The sequence below is a fragment of the Grammomys surdaster genome, unplaced genomic scaffold (assembly GCF_004785775.1).
Source record: "Grammomys surdaster isolate TR1022 unplaced genomic scaffold, NIH_TR_1.0 125429, whole genome shotgun sequence".
In the NCBI taxonomy this organism is placed as follows: Eukaryota; Metazoa; Chordata; class Mammalia; order Rodentia; family Muridae; genus Grammomys; species Grammomys surdaster.
The window spans coordinates 374,721-390,282 of NW_021620296.1; the positions used below are offsets into that span (position 1 = coordinate 374,721).

At 47.9% G+C, this 15,562-nt stretch overlaps 1 protein-coding gene and 1 pseudogene across 6 annotated transcripts in view; one reads left to right on the forward strand and one right to left on the reverse strand.

Moving 5' to 3' along the window:
• Positions 1 to 15,562, reverse strand: part of Gatad2a (GATA zinc finger domain containing 2A) — a 94,356-nt gene that overhangs the window by 13,071 nt on the left and 65,723 nt on the right. The window lies entirely within an intron of this gene.
• On the forward strand, positions 9,405 to 9,975 carry LOC114637809 (annotated as a pseudogene).

The following is a 15,562-nucleotide window of genomic DNA, read 5'->3' on the forward strand; positions in this document are numbered from 1 at the left end:
AAACAACAAACAAACAAATATTTAAAAAACTGAGAGAGCTGGTGAGATGGCCCCATAGTTAAAAGCACTGGATGTTTTTCCAGGACCTGGGCTCAATTCTTAGCACCCACAATGGCAGGTCATAAGATTCTGAATTTTCAGTTCCAGGGCATCCGACACCCTCACAGAAACATACATACAGGCAAAGCGCTGCTGTACGTAAGTAAATAGATAAATAAATCTTTAAAAAAAAAAAAAAAAAAAGAAGAAGAAGGTTTAAAAGAGGGACCCTGGGCATCTATCTCCCTCAGGTCTCTTCAAACACTCCAAGCCTGTCTCTCCTCAATGATGTTCCCCACCCGAGGTCAGACTTCAGGGTGATCCAACAGCTCCAATTCTGGGCCCACTGACTGTGCATACCGTCAACCGCATACTGTGTAGTAGAGGCATAGCCCAGTGCTGTGGTTGTGGTAGTGGTCCAGGAGGGTGCCCGAGTGCCAGGTAGGGTGCCAGGAGAGTGCCTAAGAGGTACCTAGGCTAGAGTTACAATCTAGGACTGGTTTCCTGGGCACACTGAAGGACATCCAATTGTGGGGTTTATCTCTTCTCTATCTTTCTCAGATGAGTTGTCTAATAAAATTTGAGATTTCCATGAGGGATGAGGGCAGGGGTGGGGCAGAGAGTATCCTGGGCTTAGGCTTCCTTGGAAGACAGCCCTGACCACTGTGCTCTCTGACCCCATCTTGGGCCCCAACTAATCAATAACATCTCAGAGATGATGTCACTGCTATCAGTATCACTCAGCATCTCCGCAACAGCCAGCCCCCAGTGAACTTCCTCTATGCTAATCAGGCCACCAAAAAGTCATGTGACAAAGGCATTTCCCTCCCTGGTCATGTGACCCTTTAACCGTGCCTTCCAACGTGAAAACCATGGCAACGGGCAGTTCTAACCGGTTTGTGACACACAGCCTTCATTTTGAGAAGAGAGGTAAGAGTTCAGGTGCTGTCAGAAAATGGAGGCTCTACTTTCCCCTTTCTGTGCAGCCTCCAGGCATCCAGTCGCCTGTGGTCATCTCTTACAAACACAAGAAACCACAAGCCCCTCTCCCTTCCAAACTGAAAAGCTTTCCAAAGCTCAGCTTTTAACAGAAGTACCTTCAAGATTCTCTGTACTTTTTCTAGACAGCTTTTAACTTAGGAACCAGAACACATGGATCAGTCACAGGCATGATTTCAGAGGGAGCCTTTTATAAAACCCACAGGCAGGAGAGTAAAATGCAGAGGGGCATGGAGAGCGAGCGGCATGCGGAGCTCTGGAGCATGGCCAGACCGTCTGGGACAACTGCACTTTTCTGGATGCTGTGTGAACCAGTCCTGCCTGCCTATGTTGAGAACACACAGTGAAACACAGTTATAAAGTGGCTTTATATCACCAGTAAAAAACTCCGGAAGCAAGCCAGTCTCTGGTCATCAGCACCAAAAGCTGTCTCCTACCAGGGATGTGCGCCATGTCCCACAGAAGGGGCTGAGCTCTTAAACCTCCTTGCACGGGGATAGCCCACGCTAGAGGAGGTGCTCTGTTCCTATCCATGTTCCCTCAGCCTGATCGGAAGAAGAAACTTCATGGAGGAATTGTCCTTGGGGAGAGTAGTTCTCAAATGAGACTTCCCAAACCCACATTTTCTTGGTACCCACATGCAGTGGGGACTCTGGCTATGACAAACAGTGGCTCTAGCTTTAGTGTCATGGTCCACTGGAACATACATGAAACAGGAGAGAAGACAAGTTCAGAGGCAGCAATAGAATGGAAGCAATAAAGAAATAATGGCTCTAGGGACTGGAGAAACGGCTCCATGGTTAAGAGGACAAACCAGTACTGCAACAAACGTGAGTTCAGTTCCCACCACCCACACTACAGCTCATAACTATCTGTAACCCCAGTTCCAGAGGATCGGACCTTGTCTTCACAGACACAGCACTCGAGTACACAAAACCAAACATATACATACAAAATACTTAAATATTAAATATTTAAAAGAAAATAAAAATCACTTAACCTTTAGTTAAGGGGACGTTCATCCAAGCCCTACAAACCCTAAACATAAGCACTCCCATGCACCTCAAACTGCAGAAAGCCGAAGAAAAGGTTGCTGCCTAGACCCACATTACACACGAACAGTACAGCACCTAAGGTCCCCAGAGTGTGTCCAACAGGTCTCTGAAATACTGTGTGTGTGCAGTGCACCTGACTCTGAACCAGTCATGGCTTATGGCCCAAAGACACCTACACCACTGAGGATCAAGTCTTCCTCAGGGCCAGCTTAGCTACCATAGCCTATCCACCTATTCTTCTGCACCCAAACCTTGCACCACAACACAGACTAGCTTGACTTTCATGCCCGTCCGCCAAGCCCCGGCCAGCCATGATCTGTCTACATCACCCTTCAATGGACCTCTGGCCTTTGGAATGGCCTGGGGTGGCATTCATTAGCCCCAAGGCACATAAGCCAAAGGAGGACATCAGACTTTTCGGGGCCCCTTAGTTTCCCAAGGGACCGCGTTCAGATGTTGCCTTTGTCACCTAGTTTAACAACAGTCTGTGAAAACTGACCGACAGATGGGACAGGATGGACAAGCACAGCTACCATGCCCTCTGAATAGGCCTGACGTCCTTGTCTACACACCATGTGTGTCTCTAACTCACAAGGAGGGATTCTCCACCCTGAGTCTATCCCTCCTCACACAGGTGTAGTACGGTCTCAGCTCCCAATAAGGGCACAACAGAAGGATCACAGTGCCTCAGTGCCAGGGTCATGCAGCTCTAGAACAAGTGTTCCCAACCACCCCAACCTTGAGGTTGGGGAAGATTGGCTCACCTATGACTAAGCTGACTTGGGTGGAAGAGGCCATGGGGCTTCTATACAAGGCCAGAGGCCTGTCCCCATAGCAACGCTCCTATAGGCATTAGCATTTTCCTATGGAGAAGAGATGCACCCACAAAGCTGTGACTTAAGCTGTTCAAAGTGTTCCACAAAGTGAGAGAGGCAAAGTTATGCTGACTTACTTCTGCCTCCTGAGGGGCACTATTTTTTCCCCAACTTCTCAAGGTTTTGAAGGCTCAGATGTCTCAGCACCAAGCAGAGGAGGAGTTCTACTTCCCCAAAGAGGTGGGCAGCTTTGCTGGCCTTAAAGAACCTGTTCCACCTTGACAAGATGGGGCTGTCTGTGCAAAGCAAACTCTTGAGATTGGCATGTTCTGCTACCAGGCCAGAGTGGCTGCCTCTCCAGAGCAGGCAGGCCAGTGTCCTGAAGGCCACAGAGAGAAGTGTTGGACTATACCAGACTCCCCTGACAGATACTGACTGACACATAGACCTGGGAGCCTGAGGCCCAGGGCAGGGTTAGTACTCCAGGAGTGTCTCCAGCCTTGACTATCTGGATTAGAGGGGAGGATTCCGAGCCCTAATACAGTCTAGGGGAGATGCCTGTTCAGCATTACAGGCTGGCAAAGGGTGTGAAGAATGGGGTCTACAACTCAGCCCTGTCCATTCAGGCTCCACATGTGGTTAGCTGTTAAACACCAAACCATGAAAGAGTTTCACACTGCTGAATCCTTAGGCCAGGTCACAGCAGCCTGGCAGCTTCCATACAGGTTTTCAGAACACAGGCACTAGGGGAAGTCTAAGTGCTCTGGGCCACAGGGCTGTAGGGATAAGTTCTCTGTCTTGGGGGGACAGAGATGGGTTTGCCCATTGCCAGCCACTGCATGTGACTGATGGAGCCAGCATAGCCAGGACCACTGAGCTGCAGAACCACTGAACAGTGAAGTACTAGCCCAGCATTGCTTCAAACTATTACACTAGGCCTACGCCTCCTTCCTTAGACTGTTTCCACAAACAGAACACTTACTGGGACAAAGCAGGGAGCAAGGAGGCAGGCAGGAGCTGCCAAACCCACACTTGGCAGCTCCCCACACAGGGCAGTGGAGGCAGCCTTCTGTCTATAGGTAGGGCAGGCTGAGCCTAGACATCCAGAACAGCAGGATAAACAAGTTGTCCCTGGAGGGTCCATGGGAGACCGGAGAGCACCTCTCCTTCAGGCACCACCGCAGCGCCTCTAACTCAGAGCTAAGAGCAGTTCTATCCGTCCCATTCAGTGTGCCACCCAAACCCAGAGCCACAGATCCACTTCTAAAAAGTCTTATTACAAGAGTTCCTGTTCTTGATTGAGTTTCTCTGTATAGCCCTGGATGTCCTGGAACTTGCTATGTAGACCAAACTAGCCTTGATCCATCTCCCTCTACCTCCCAAGTGCTGAAATTAAAGGAGTGCACCACCATGCCTGGCACCTACTAGGGAGCTTTAACAGTGAGCACTAGTCCCCATCAGACTGATCTGGCAGCCCCAGGTGACACTTTTCAATGACCGTTCATATCATCTGTGCTCAAGAGCAAACTCACATGGACACCACAAGGGCCTGTGCCCTCTGATGTTTTTTCCTTTAGGGAAACTTGTGACAACGGCAGTCCTGGTTGGCCTGTCATGGGGTAAGTAGACACAAACAGGTGCTGTAGAGCCCATCTGCTCCTTGTCAGCAGGCCTTGCTCAGCACCTATCATCATGCCTCCCAGCTATAACCTGAAGGCCCGGCTGGAAAGCTAGGATGCAGAACACGCTCTGCCTTTCTACCACAGAGGTAAGCAGCTGGGGTGGGATTTCTGAAAATGATGTCATCACATTCCTAGAGAGTTCACACCTGACTGCTGCTTTGGAGGCTCCAGCATAGTAAGACACAGGGAGAAGCAGCATGTGGCCTATGGGACTGCACCACAGAAGAGCAAGGCTAAGTGGTACCCACCCTGCATTGTCACCTCCTTCTAAATAAGGATAGAGAAGAGCAGCTGAAGGTTGTAAAAAGAGCTGGGGTGTGCGTGTACGCGTGCGCAAGCCAATGGGCTCAGAGGCATGTCACCTACCCAAGAACAGCTGGTGCCTTAGAAAAGCTAAGTCCTGTGTGCTTGGCTCAGAAACACAGCAGAAGCCATCAGTAGGAACCCTGGCCACCCATGCCAACCACAGTGTGCCCTTCTTTCCAGTGTGCAAAGAAAGTCACAAGTCACAGGAGAGCTAAGTAACTTCCCAGGGTCACTCAGCCAAGCCCTGCAGACAACTTGGGCTCCCTGGAGATGAGACTGCCACCGCTGGAGGATGGGGGAGCCTCGGAGTTGCTCAGCAAAGAACATCTGCACAGAGAAAAGCTAGTCCCATGCACGATCAGCTCTGACAGGTTACCATGTCTCATTTGTAGTGTCAAGTTAGAGCTCATCTTTATAGCTTAAGTCATGGACCATAGGCAACATCCACATGAGTACCCGCAAGTTGATAAGAAAGAGACAGTGAAGACAGGGATGTGGCCCTCACATTTCCTTAGTAAACAGAAACTTATTCCACAGCAGGTTATCCCATAGCAGGTCACCAACTAATAGAACACTGGGTTGACATTTGGTTGGGGGGAGGTCTAAAACACAAGAGTGTAAAACCAGGACAGTGGCTGTAGCACTAACTCAGCTTCCTCCTGCCATAGATAGGCAAACTCCCCTCAGAGAAATACCACACAATGAATGCCCCAGCAAAGTAGAAGCCGGACCCACAGCAAACGATGTAATCATACCTCCCAGAGAAGAGACCAGTTTGCTCAACAGCAGAATAAAATTGGTCTGCATGCTAGGAAAAGCTAAAAGGAGCCAGTATAGGCGCCAGTACAGTTGCCTAGTGTGTCCTTCAGATATCTGAGCTTCAAGATATACCCAGCTACAAGTCAGGCAATACTTGTCTCGGTGTATGGTCAGTAGAGGCTACAGTCATGATGCTCTGGGTTCCATCTATGGCACTGGAGTCCTGAAATGTGTTTTCCAATATTCTGTGAATAAGGGGGACAGATAGGTGAAGTAGTCCTATGGTGTGATACACACACTTTCCTAGAAGAAAAAAAGGAGGTAAAGACTTTATACACTTCCCTCAAAGTGATCAACACAAAGACCATATAACATCACAAAAAAAAAATCCCTGCTGCTGATTGTAACCTGAAATTAAGTAGACTCCTCTGATGAGTAAAGTTCCATAATGTAGGTTATGTGGAGTTGGAAGCCTCATGGACACTAATGTGGGACATTTGGAGTCCCTCTGTGCCCGCGGAAGTGAGTGTTGTAACATTGGCACCACCAATGTATGTGAGTTCACAAGCATTCAGGGAGAACAGGTTCAACTCCCAGAAGGAGAATCCTAGGAAATTAAGAATGGACAGTCTGCCCTTGGAGAGGTGGCCGAAAGCTCACACATTAGCACAGGCAGTGCAGGGGCTTCTTTCTAAAGAGTGTGTGTGAGCCAGGCGGTGGTGGCGCATGCCTTTAATCCCCGCACTTGAGAGGCAGAGGCAGGTGGATTTCTGAGTTCGAGGCCAGCCTGGTCTACAGAGTGAGTTCCAGGATAGCCAGGGCTACACAGAGAAACCCTGTCTCAAAAAAAACAAAAACAAAAAAAAAAGAGTGTGTGTGATGTGAGAGGAGAAACAACCAAGATGCCAGCCTGACAAGAGGCTCAAGACTGGTGCTAGCTGCAACTGTCTGCTGACAGCTCAGGGTCCCCAGCCCTGCTGCAGCCACAGACCGCCCACCCTGGAGGAGGGACAGCAACAGAACAGCTGCTCAGCAGACCTCAAAACAATCTTGAGGAGTGGAAGATGTGCTGAAGACTACACACCACAAGGGTCCTAGAGCATGAAAAGGACATTTGGGGAACACTAAACAAGGGGAGCAGTCTGGGCTGGTTAGTCCCTGTGCAGCTCCAGTGTTCTGCTCACGTTGGGGGACACAGGGTTTTGCAAATACTGGACAAACTTAAGCTTTGGAGCTAAAGACACAGATCAACAGATATACAAATGCTTATAGCTTTTGCACTGACATGGTGGCTCAGAAAAGTTAATTCCAGTTCCAGAGATCCAGTGCGGCTTTCTGACCTCCACACACATGGTGCACACACACAGTGCACTTATATACACACCAGCAAAAATACTCATACACATAAAATTTTAAAAAATTTTTAAAAAGCTAACTTACTTTTAAAAATATTTCTTTAGGGTCAGGTGTAGTGGCTCATACCTGCAATCCTAGCACCAGAGAAAAGCTGCAACAGTAGGATTACAATCAATCTGAGTACAGCCTGGACTACAGAGAGTTGGTCTCAAAAACAAAAAGCTCTCCTTTGCTCAGTGTGCAAGAACAAAGTCCACTCAGCCATGGGGCAGGCTCATGGGGAGGAAAAGCTGTAAAGGAGCACCTGAGATGGACAGACACACAGCCATCCACACAGCTACTATTCTCTGTCGGCTTTGCAAGCACTAGCTTCTTGTACTTGCTTCCATTCTAACAGGCACCATCGAGTACACAAGGGAAGAACGGCCCAGCAGTCATGTGTTGTTCCAAGAGAATTACTAAGCAGAAGAGGTGGTCCGTACCTTACGATTTTTGCTTTATGATAATAGAAAATCAGGAAGCACAGCATAGCCCCAGGGATAGAACCCCCATGTTGTTGGGTGGATTCAAAGTGAACTGACTTATAGAACTTGCAACTTTCTTTTAGAGCTGAGGACTGAATCTAGTGCATTACACTTGCTAGGCAAGTACTTTACCACTGAGCTAAACTCCAGCTCTACAACGTTCAACTTAATATAGGTATATTGAGACATATCCCATCAACCAGTCAAGGAGCATAAAAATACCATGTATGTATGCTGTTATTTCAGAGGTTTATTACAGTCACCTTAATAAAATGAATATTTTCAAATTTTCTACCACATTAGACATCCACAGTCATATTCCGCAAATCCAAAGTTGCCTGGAGCCATTGGACCCATAGCTGTATTTACAGGCAAATGTGAGCTGCCTACCTTGGGTGCTCTGGAAGAGCAGCTAAATGCTCTTAGCTGTCAAGGCCATCTCTCCAGCTTCAAAAAAAGGTTTCTCTTCCCCAGGGACTGGGTCACTGGTGGATTCTCAATGCATCATGACCCATGGTGACTTTTCCCCTGGCTGTCAAAGCAGTGTTTCCAAATACAAGCCACTGCCAGACACGGTGGCACACACTTTTAAACCCAGTTCTCAGGAGGCAGAAGGCAGATCTCCATGAGTTCAAGGCCAGCCATGGCTACATAGTGAGACTTTAAATTTAAAAAAAAAAAAAAAAAGTTTGAGCTATTTGCTGGTGTAGTGACATAGGCTTGCCATCCCAGCACTCTGTAGGTAGAAGCAGATTATAAGTTCAAGGCTCTCCTCAGCTACATTGTGAGGCTAAACTGGGCTACTGTAAACCTTGTCTCTAAAAAACTAAGTACTTGCTTTTGCAGCACTTATACTAAAAACAGAACACTAAGAGAGATCAATTAAGCCGGGCAGTGGTGGCGCACACCTTTAATCCCAGCACTTGGGAGGCAGAGGCAGGTGGATTTCTGAGTTCGAGGCCAGCCTGGTCTACAGAGTGAGTTCCAGGACAGCCAGGGCTACACAGAGAAACTCTTGTCTCGAAAAAAAAAAGGGGGGAGGGCTCAATTACTGTAGTTTCTATGAAAACCTACCAAATGTTCCAAATGCAGAGCTAGGCACACACACAAAAAATCATCCCATGGTTTGGGATCTAAGAATATGAACACACAACAATTACTGAGATGTCTCCTATCTTTCTAGCCATCAGAAACTACCTTTACTGTCTCCAACTTCTGAGGCAGTATAGGGCCTGCTTTGTCACCATGGTACCTGCCTAAACTTTAGCCACAGGAAACTCAGACATCTCTCTGGCTTTGTGTTCCCTATCTCCTTCAGGGGTCTAGGGGGGTACATCCCCTTTCCAGTCTCTTATTTTCAGAAACTCACACACTCCCAAGGGCTTGTCCCTTCAGTACTGTGAAAAGTCTTACTCTATGATGAGACAGAGACAGCAGGGCTCTGGAGGAGCGGCATGAAGCATCTGCCTTGCCTCACAGAACTGAGATATCACACCAGGGCTGTCAGCTCTTCTCTGCCACTTGGTCACCACAGACTCAATATTATGTTCTTGGGCTTATCTTCTTGAGACAGTATCAGTACAACCCAGACTCCCTTCCCAAGGGGCCTGCCATCCTTTTCCTAAAGTGCCCTCTGACAGGCTACAACAGTCTACCTTCTGGAGCACCTGGGCTCACCAAACCTTTTAAAAGTCTTAGTTAGTATTCACTCTTGCTTCTACCTGTTCTATATACTCAAGACCCTTCTTCACTCTATTTTTCCACAGGACAGGAGGCAGGACTCCCTCCAGAGCACAGAGCCAGAAAACAGTACCAATTAAAAAGCAACAGATGGCTTTTTCTAAGCAGCCACTCCATAAGGACGAAGCCATGTTCAGCTTGAGCACCAAGATTGTGAAACCCAACGGTGAGAAGCCAGATGAGTTCGAGTCTGGCATCTCTCAGGCACTGCTCGAGCTGGAGATGAATCCAGATCTCAAGGCACAGCTGTGGGAACTCAACATCACTGAGGCTAAGGAAACTGAAGTTGGTGGTGGCCATAATTTTTGTACCAGTTCCTCAGTTTAAATCTTTCCAGAAAATCCAAGTCCGGCTAGCTCCTGAATTGGAGAAAAAGTTCAGTGGGAAGCATGTAGTCTTCACTGCTCAGGAGGATTCTGCCCAAGCCAACTCGGGAAAGCCGTATGAAAAATCAGCAAAAGCTCCCCAGAAGCCACACCCTGACAACAGTGCATGACGCCATCCTTGAGGACTTGGTCTTCCCAAGTGAAATTGTGGGTAGAGGATCCGTGTGAAACTGGATGGCAGCCAGTTCATAAAAGTTCATGTACACAAAGCACAGCAGAACAATGTGGAGCACAAGGTTGAAACTTTTTCTGGTGTGTACAAGAAGCTCACAGGAAAGGATGTTAATTTTGAGTTCCCAGAGTTTCAGTTATAAAGAAAATGACTGAAGTGTCATTCATAGTTTGGGTTTTTTTTTGTTTTGTTTAAAAAAAAAAAGGCACAGATGGGGTTAGAGAGAACTTGGCTCACAACCACCTGTACACCTCCAGTTCCAGGGGACCCGACACCCTCTGCTGGACACCTCCAGTTCCAGGGGACCCGACACCCTCTGCTGGCCTCCATGGGCACTAGGCACACTTGTGGTTTACATATATAGACATGAGCAAATGCTTATGAATATAAAATAAAAGCCTTAAAAAACCGAGTTAGCAGTGAGCACCCTGTGTCCCTGCATATTTTAGTTACCTGCCACAGTGGCTGATGAAGCAGCAGCTCCAGGAAGGTGAGCCCAGCAACACATGACCCAATTTGAGCAGGAATGACAGAGGCCTACCATTAGAAACAGGAAGCCACATAACCACTCACACATTACCCCCAACATCTGGGAGACTGAGGCAGGACTACTGTCAGTCTGAGGGTTGCCTGGCCATTGTTCTAAAAGAGTAAAAGTGAGAGGCTCAATGACCAGCACTCGCAGCAGCCTAGAAAGCTTATCGTGGAGTAGATACTGTCTGGGAATTCTGAGGTCTCTCCACCACTCAAAGCTGATGTAAGAGGAAAAGCCCAGATGGGCCGGTCACTTAGAGGACACTGAAACAACATCCTAGTGCCACAGACAACCCATCATACAGGCAGGTCCTCTCATCCTAGTGACCCACGGAAAAAGATGCAATAAAGGCAACAGGCAAGAAGCCCACAGTGGACAACTGAGTTAGAAGATAGCAGAGAAGTGTGTCAGAGATAGAAAGGCCCGTGAGTTAAGAGATGGCAACTGGAACAAGAGAACACCAGGAACTAGTAAGGGCATATACCGAGAGTTCCCAGAGTAGAACTTGCCTTCACAATAGCTAAGAGACAAGGCAGCCTACAGACTTCTCTCTGAGCTTTAAGCATTCCCTGTTCTTCAAGCCACTCAGTAGCCCAAGGATAGGTTTCCTGATAGGGACTATAAGAGATGTGAAGTGAAGGATCACATATGCACGTGCTGAGACTTTGTCTTGAGACATCGCCCTAACAGCTGGGACACAGGTGTTTATTTAGGATGAATTACAACGGACTGCTGGAGGGCCTAGCCTGCATGCTGGGGAAGTTGATATATCTAACCTGTCCTCATGGTTAGCTTGTGTGTGGTTACCCCAAAGTGCAGCGTATGATGGGCAGTCACCAGGGACTTAGTGGCAGAGTCCTAAGAAATAAGCTGCCATATACACTAAAAACAATCTGGACATTTTAAGGGGAAAGCCCTCAGCTTCTTTAACATGACTGGACCTGCACACCCCTCAGGAGACTGCCATTAATTGCTAGGCATGGAGCAAGGGCGAGGCTGGTCACTGTCCAGATGATCACATGACAGACACAGCAGCATTCAGTCCGTATCAAAGCTGTACAGAAGAATGGGGCTGCAGAACTCAACCAACACCACAAACCATGGTGAGCAGAGGGAAGCCAGGAAGGTAAAGAGTGTGTGGAAGAAGGTTCTGGGTGATACTGTTTTTAAACCTTGCTGCTTCAAGTGTATGTGCCTGTCAGAAGAACTCATTATAGGGTAGAACGAGAAGAGGCTCTGCCTATAAGCCATGTGTTATGTGTCCACAAAGATGACTATGGACTTTCATTTCTCCTACCCCCAGCCACCAGAAGCTGGGCAGCTTCCTCTGCCTATACTCCCACCATGGTGCGTGGCTTTACCACAGTTCCCAGAACACAACCACATCCCTAGGGGATAAGTAAGCTATTTTCTTTGTGTGTATATTTTACCTGTGGTGTGCATGCATCTGTGTGTGTGGAAACCTATCAATTGTATACACACATCTGAGGTATGTGTACACACGTGTGGAGACCTAGACCTAGAGTTGACTTAGGGCATTGTCCTTGATGCCAATTCTCCACTTGATGCACTATGACAGGACGTCTTACTGAACCCCAGTATCCGCCAAGTCAGGCTAGTCTAATCTCCTCAGTTAGCTTACCCTGCAGATCCCATTTCTGCTTCCTAAGAGCTGGGGTTCCAGGAGGCCACTATGTCCTGCCCAGTCTGGCCCTCAAGCTTACACAGCAAGTAAGTTATCCATAGAACCATTTCCCCAGTTACCTAAACCTTTGCTTTCCTTCTCTCTCTTTCTCTGTCTATCTCTCTCTGAGAGAGATAAACAGACAGATAGACAGACAGACAGACACAGAGAGGGAAGGGGGGAAGTGGGAGAGGGAGGGATGGAGGGAGGCAGGGATAGGTAGGTCTCAGTGTACTGTCCCGGAACTCTGAGACCCACCTGCCCTTGCTTCCTGCGTGCTGGAATTAAAGCATGCACCATGCTGGGCACTTTCCTCACTGTGCCTTGCTGACTGGCATGGCATCTTTTTATGGGGTGTTTATTCCAAATTTGCCTTTATGCCCTGTCCTAAGCAGCCACTGGCGAAGGGCATTTCAGTGAGGACCTGACCTGATGGCTTTGGCAGTGTGCAGTATTTTGTGGCCTGTCCCATCTCTATAGAGGAAGCAAGGCCACCCACACAGGCCTCCCTCTGCACACTCAGCGCTATTTGGCTTTTGTGGAAGACAAGGGAGCACTGGTGGGTGTGTTGTATGCACATACTACATATGTACCACTTTGGTCCTTTTTCAGTGATCCTGTCATGGAGGACATGGACACCAGCGTTGTTAAGATCAATCTCAAGTTCCCAAAAGTCAAGGCCCCACGTTGGCTGAATGGAAGGTAGCCACAACCTATACATGGCAGCTGACACAAAGGGAAAAGGGAGGAGACGACCCAAACTCCCGAAGGGCAGATGCTGGCACTGACTTGGGACAGGTTGGAAAGAGACTCTGGATTCTAAGTTGGCCTTGGAGGCACAGACCTACAGACTCCTCTCAGGGTAAATGAGGGCATGAGGGCAGTCTTGCTGGGAGCACTGACATTCCCTTCAAGTAAGCCACACTGTTAGTACTTCCTCTCCAAGAACAACACAGTGCACAGGACTTACCCCGCAGCAGTCCAAGATGATGCCAGAGAAAAGGTTCAAGTAAGTTCTGCACAGTGTCACACCTATCATCCCAGCAGTGAGGAGGGGAGGAGGGGAAAGAGGAGTTGCAAGGCCAGCTGGAGCTCAGCAGACAGAGATCCAGACTAGAAGTGGGGTATAGGGCAGCAAGCAGCTTCTTCTGTTTGTACCAGCTCAGCCTGGTCCAAAGGTCCAGGCTGGGATGGGGCAGCAATGCTCACAATCTCATGGCTGAGGGATGTTGCAGAACAAGACACACAACCTGGGGTAACCTCTATGGACTGTTTCCGTGAACGCAGCATCACACAGATACCATCTATCTGGTATGGTAACCTTATCACAGTGCATCCCTCCTCCTCCTCCTCCTCCTCCTCTTTCTTTTGCAGTATAGTACCATTTGCTTCTTACATCGCCGACATGGAGGGGACATTAACAGTACTCTGCAGCGTGGGAATGCACACACTCAGGAGATGGAAGGAGGAGGATAAGGAGTCTGGAGGCAGCCTAACTACATGGCACTCTACTTCAACAATAAGAAAGCACACTATTCCCTTGCACTGCTCTCTACCATCTGGCCACATGTAGCCTCACATAGCTTCCTTTCCACATCTTAATGGAATTTTTTACATTAATATTTGTTTGTGTGTACAGGGGTACATGTGTCACAGCCTGCACACAGAGGTGAGAGGAAACATATGAAACTGAAGATGGTTTCTTCCTTCTGTCACATGGATCCTGGGGCTCAAACTCAGGTTATCAGACTTAGTGGCAAGCCCCACTATTCACTGAGCCATTTTGTGGGCCCATCTCTAATCCTTCCCCTCCTCCTGTTCTCATGCTGGAGATGGGGTGCAGGGTCTCATGCATACCTCTTTATTGGCCATAGTCTGTAATTTAGTCATGTTTGGTCAGTCACTGGGTCTGCTACGGTCCATGCAGCATGGCCAGCTGTGGTTCATCTGTGTCAGTAGAATGTTCTCTACTTCCTTCCTGTGAATGAAGTATTAACCTGCTTTACAGACACCTGGGTTTATCTCCTCTGGGTTGGCAGGCATCATGTTGCTAGAGCTATGGACAACCAAGACAACCAAGCTTCCCTGTGTGGAGGAAGTGAGTCCAGTAGACACTTATGGTACTTCACACTCGGACCAGGGGCATACGGGAGGCTCTGCTTTCTATACACCCCTGCCTGACACTCGCCATTGTCTGCTGTCTTTACTACAGACAACCCAGAAACGTTCAGTGCCTGCTTGTGCTATATTGTGCTATGCAGATTATCAACCAGGCCAAGTGGATCAACAGTGGCTATATCCTCTGTAACCTTGTTGATTCTATCTAATTGCATTACCAATTACCAAGAGTGAACCATGACATCAGTAATCTTCTATTTAAAAATTATTACCATCATGTTTGTACATGAGAGAGAAGAGGCACATGGAACTGTGCATATGAAGGGCAGAAAACAGCTTTATGGAGCTGGATCTCCTCTTCCACCTATGTGGGTTCTGTGGACTAAGTGCTTTTTTGACCCACTGAGTCTTTCACCAGCCCAAGATCATCTATTTCTTATATGAATCTAGTTTAAGCCTCGGGCATTCTGGGCTCTGTGGTTTGGTGCATATGTGCTCATGACTGGTTCCTTCCTTATCTATCTTTAGAAAATGTCCCTCTTTGAGCTAGTGCACACCTTTAATTCTAGCACCCAATGAAGCAGAGGAGAATCTGTGTGCTGTGGAGGACAGTCAAACCTACACAATGAGATCCCCACCTCCAAAGCCCCTCTCTAGCTTGGCTCAGATGCTGTAAGACAAGTTTTTCTTTAATCCACTTCAATGTTTATGAGTCACCTAGGGCTTTGTTGTTTGGTTGGTACCTATCTTTCCTCGAATGTATGGCCAGTCACTGTGTGACTGATTAGGACTTTATGTCCAGCCTGCCACTCTTGCCACTGGCCGCTCTGTAGATACACCTGCCTTCTTTCTTGTTCTTTTTCCTCGGCAATTTTGTCTTGTTTTGTGCTAACATTTTCAGTTGGTCACTTTAATTCTGTGTTGCTTACTTCTTCATATTTTTGTCATTTCCTTGTTAAAGGCAGGCATCACTGTGTTATCGCAGGCCGTGCTGTAACTCTTGGTCTTCTTGAGTGCTGGGGTGACAGCTATGGTCATTAACTTTAAGTTATCGGACCACATCCATGATGGACAGACAGCTGCCTCGTGCCTCACACACCAAATAAACTGCTGGTCTTTGGCCTAGTCTCGAGAAGGAATAGGAAACTGTGTAGCAACGCCAGGTCACACACCACACCTCACTGTTCTCCCATGGAAAATTCTCCAGAAAGTGATTCCAGGGAAGATGCTGTGCGCCCTGGAAGGCTTCTACTGAGGAGTGCAGTTCCTGACTCGATGTGCCACTCACTGCCTTTTGGGAAGGAGATTTGATGCTTTATTCATCATAATTTCAAGTTGCCCTCCAATCGCAATTATTCCAAATATAAAATACACACTAGGAGACTGACAGAA